The following is a 5,661-nucleotide window of genomic DNA, read 5'->3' on the forward strand; positions in this document are numbered from 1 at the left end:
GCCACTCGCCGAGTCCCTTCAGTCCTTCATCCATACAGATGCTTTTTAAGCCATGCTAAGACTCCATACTGCAGATCCAACTTCCCAAGGCATGCTTATCACGTAAAGTTGCAAACTTTACGTGCATGCAAGGCTCTAATGACTCATAATGCCAAATCCAAGCTTGAAATGGGGTTTTACACTTAAGGAGGGGTTCATACTTGCCAAAGCTGGTAGCTTTATGGACTTACAAATCAAAGAGAGTTCAGATATGAAGTTACAACTTCAGATTTGAGCTCATACCCAATAAATAGCTTCATAACCAAACCAAGAAGCCCTAATTTCATCCAAAGAGACCTAGAATGAAATGGAGTTGGGATAACAGCTTAATACCTTCCCAAAAGATGCCAACTGAAGTAGATCTTGATCCCCACGAATTCCTTGCTTCAATCCACTTGTTTCCCCCAAGCTCTTCTCACCAAGAATCCTCTTCCAAAGCTTAAAACACACAATGGGGCACACACACACGTATTAGGGTTTGCTAAGATCTCAAGGGACTGCAAAGAGGCTGAAGGTGGCTTATGATTCTTTAAATAGGGTGCCAAACCCCAGAATTAGGGTTTTACCTTCCGGCTCCAACTCGCCGAGTCACTCTTCCGACTCGGTGAGTTGGTCACTTAACACGTGGTCCAAACCCGCTGCTACTCGACGAGTCAGGCAACCAACTCGTCGAGTAGACCTTGAATTCATGAGAATTCAGAACCATATATTGGTATTCGAGAATCGGGGCGTTACAATTCTCCCCCACTTGAACTAGACTTCGTCCTCGAAGTCTGCTACGGTGAACATCCTCGGATAGTGCTCTCGCATCTCTGCCTCCGGCTCCCACGTCCATTCGGCCCCTCTTTGGTGTTCCCACTGCACCCTTACTAAAGGTGCCTCCTTGTCTCGCAGAACCTTCACCCCTCTCTCCAGAATGGCCACAGGCCTTCCCACATAATCCAGGTGCTCACCGACCTGAACGTCATCCAACGACACTACCGCCTCCTGATCCATGACGCACTTTCGCAAGTGCGAACGTGAGAGGTGATGTGAATCCCAATCAAACCTTTTCATAAGGTCCATCCTTCAGGCCACTTAGCTAACTTGACAAAATCCTGATGATCCAAAGTATCGAAAATTTGACTTTTCCTCTTCCTGGAGCGAACCCCTTTTGTGCTGATAAGATATTTGTCCCTCAACATCCTACAAAATCAATCCACTGAAACACGAACACCCATACCTGGCCCAACCAGCCTCGGCTTGGAGTACCAAACATATCAGGTCCAATCAATCACAGGGCCCAGTCATCCCTAGGATGGAATACCCTAGATTGGAATACCTCTATGAACATAACCCGTGTCCACTCATAACTTGAGACCCAAGGATCTATCCTTGCGTCTCATCCACCCTCCTTAGTTTCGTCACAACCGAGTGCAACTCCCCCAAATCTTCAACAATACATCCAATCCGAACGCGCTCCTACCACAAAAATAACCAACACAGTCTCTATGCCCACAGCCTATGACTGGAATACCCTCACGTGGTCCTCAGCATAGGTCTGGATTGCCTCTGAGCCCACAGCATGAGTCTGGTATGCCCTCCCCGGCCCTCAGCTCATGACTGGAATGCTCCCGATGATCGATCGACACTACTGTCATTACCTCAGATGCCCAACACTCCGACCATGCAGATATCCACTTTCCTCTGCCGTTCGAAGGTCTAATCGACGCTCCTCTCATCAACGAGCAACATAACGATACAAAACTACTACTACACATGAATCCCAAGTCATAAACCCATTTCAACTCTTCTTGCTACCATATGACGTTTCTCAAGCAAAGTCGAAACCTCCTTGGTCCCAACTTGTCTGTCCACTACCCGATCATAGGACACCTCACCAATTACTGAACCAAAAGACACATACACGCAACAGTCCCACGCGTCTCTCGAAAAGAATCCGACTGGCTGGACTTGCTTCCACGCCCTGCTAACATAATGAACGCTACATGACCCACGTCAGCCTCACATCCTACCTGGTCTTCAGTGACCCATCTTTTCCTTACTTCAGACACGCTATGGCCCTTTCGCAGATGAACCAACCCAAGGAACACCACAATAACTCAAACCATCATCACCATACCTACCACTACCGGCCAACCAGTACGACACTCATATCTAACCCATATCACCCCCTTCGGGTTGGAATACCAACATGTCTAATCAATTCAACTATTGAGTTGAAATGCTCAAGGTTTGTTGGCCTACCGCCTCAACCCTACCACTCCCTTCGAGCCTCCGTGCCTACGACTTACAGTCGGCCCGCACCGGGTATCTTGGCCTACTGCATAGAGAAGGACCGCCTCAACCCCAACCAAATGCCATAGACGATCATGAGAAAGATCTAACCCGGTTCCCAAAACCTGAATGACAGGATATTCTAATCCCAAACCTTCCCAAAACTGAATTATACCCATTCAGATCCACTCTCATTCCCTAACTGGAGTATTACCCGATCCAAGAAGATGAAACCTCGGAGACACTCCGAACTGATGGGATCACCAAGATCCTTTGCACTCCTTCTGATCTCTAACAACAACTTCCTATCAAACCAAAATACACTGGAGTCTTCAGCCTACTCCAGCAACATGTTCAACACTTGGAACAGACCTATTGATTGCTATAGCATAGCAGCCTACTCAATACCCGAACATAGGTCTACAAACATATACAGAGTCTTCAGCCTGTGACAACCCGAAACTTTTCTGTTTCCATTATGCGATTTCCGTTAATAAAATTTGAAATTTATTAATCTTCCGTAGAACATTTGATTTATAAAATCATCTAGTTTTATATAATTAAATTTATATATGCGAGTCGGAACCAAATCACGCAAAAGACCCGAAAGTCTCCTCAAAAATCAAAACAATTTTCGGCCTAAGTGAGTTTACGGCCGTAAACGAGTTTACGGCTGTACACCCGTTTACAGCCAGCGTAAGGTGGACCCCATCCACCGACCACAAAACCCCTATAAATATGAGACACCCACCCTCATTTGAACACTGCTGGCTGAAAACTCTCTCTTTCTCTCTCTAAAACTCGTGTCCGTAAACACCTGGGAGGCCTTCAATCTTCGAGAAAACACCGAGAAACACCGTTTAGAGTTATTTCGGGGCATCTGGAACGCATTCTCTTCGAAATCAGCACCCCTGTTCTTGAGTTTACGACCCATCTTCAAAGACCGTAAACCCGTTTACGGCCCATCTTCAAAGACCGTAAACCCAGTTCACGGCCGTAAACTCTTCACGGCCGCAAACTCTTCCTAAGTGGTGAAAGCTCGTTTTCTCGATTCAAGCAGGTTCCGGTAACATTCCTTAACCGAAAGCAAGTGTTTCTCTAACACTTTACATCACGAAATCGCTAATTTAGATACATATATGTATTTATTTGATAATAGGATTCCGTTAAGTGCCACGTACAACAACTCGAGGATCTTCATTTCAATCGACGTTTTCACACAACAACAGTGAGTTCATACCCCTACACTTTTACTGGTTTTAAAACGTTTTCAGGGGGAGAATACAAGCTAAACCATAAATGCTTTTGTAAATTAATACAAAGATCTTTCAACAAATATAAAACTCATGCAATTCTCATACTTTAACCCTTTTGTACTATGTTGAGCATAAGGGAAGTTCTTCAACTTATCACTAAATTGCATAGTTTTTCGGACTCGATATTCACTACGTTATACATGCAAACTATAATCGGTATAGTTTGGGATTTTCGAAACATAACAAGTGCGGAAACTGTCACTACTAAACATATATGACAGATTTAGTTATAGTTTACATCACAACATGAATATGGCATTCATAACTGTAATTGTCATTACATACGGTATACACATGGATTTCACTACTGTATAACGCTACAACACTACATGTAAACTAGATTGTACGATACTGTGAGGCTCTAATTCAACACTGTACCCTTAGGGTACAGGGATAAATCCTATCATAGTATAACCAGAGTCTCCTGGAGGGAGAGCGTGAGATTTGTGAATATATCTATTCGGGACTGACAATCCCACACCTGAACTGCTAGCTACAGTTAGGCGGGCACGCCTTGGGTGAACAAATGTCATTTAGCTTAACGCATGAAGAACGTTATAAAGGTCTCTAGTCATTCAAGTATGGTTATACGACTCACAATATGTATAAATCACCTTTAGTTTGCAAGTTGGCACCCTTCAACAGTTTTATTTATACTAAATAGAACTAATACACACTACAACTGGAGAATTTCCAGGGTTTTCAAACAGAACCGATCATACAATAGTTTCACGTACGAAATACTTATACATCAGTATTAGCATTAGCTAGTCACATGAAGTATTATTTACGAATATTACTACAGTTTTCAGTAACGAACATCCATGGTTCTATACAGAATTCAAAACACTACATTTTCACTAAAGAAAATATCGGATTTTCTTGAAACTATACGAACACCTTTACCAGTTCACCAACAAGTTTTTGATTACAAAATACCACTTATGAACTCACCAGCTTTATGCTGATATTCTTTCAAAACTGCTTGTATTCTCAGGAAATCAGTAGACAGGTTCCTGCTGGATTTTGAGAAGCTGGAGCAATAAGAGTCTTATGTTTATATTTTACATACTATTGGATGTAATCCAAACAAGTTTCAAATTGATGTAAACCTTTTCATATATGTATTCACTGTAATGGTTGTGTTGCTATGATTGCTATTATACATTGGTTGTGATGCTATACATGATGTCCTCCACCCCGGAACGATTCCGCCATTCTGGTTTTGGGGTGTGACAGATCTGACTGGACCGCCCTACCAGGCCTTCAGTCTATCTGAACCACTCTCAGAACCTTCAACATGTCTGGACCGCCTCTCTGGGCCTTCAGCCTGTCTGGACCGTACTCCGAGCCTTCGGTCTGACTGGTACGCCCCACTGGCCTTCAGTCTATCCGGACCGCTCTAAACTGTTGAGCATCTCCCTGGACCACCCCTCTTGATGCTCTTTCCCATGCATCCTGTTCTCACCCACTTGGGGCTTCGAACTCCTGATCTACTCTGTGGACTATATCCCCAGCCTAACCCTAGGCCTCATGTCGATTGTCCACCCTCTCGGAAATCTGTGGTCTGTTCCCTGACCCGCGTGTCTACTACATACGCTTTATAACCCGCACTCTCGTGCTGAGTGTATTGCCGAGCCCTGGCAGCTAACAAAACCCTCAATCTATCAATCCAAAAACCCTCAGAGTCGAGCACACCCTCGACTGAATACTCGAACTGAACTCAAACCATGATCAAAACTCCAACCTGATTTCCACGAATTCTGTTATCAACCACTGAGAAGACGTGATACACATGCTGGGGAGTTTTACCAAACTCCCAACTCACACAATCCTCCAACCAAATAGCCACTTGGTTTGTCTTCCTTCCTGCCAACGATGCGAGACTTATCCCATTTTCAACACCGCTCCTGCTTCTGTATCCTGGGACGATTCTCCCCCCACTTAGATTCGACTAAGTCTTCACAACACATGGACATTGGGGAAATTCCCAACCCTTCTCACTTTCCCACAATCGATCCGATGACAA

This window comes from Lactuca virosa, chromosome 4 (assembly GCF_052849685.1).
Source record: "Lactuca virosa cultivar CGN04683 chromosome 4, Lactuca_virosa_CGN04683_v6, whole genome shotgun sequence".
In the NCBI taxonomy this organism is placed as follows: Eukaryota; Viridiplantae; Streptophyta; class Magnoliopsida; order Asterales; family Asteraceae; genus Lactuca; species Lactuca virosa.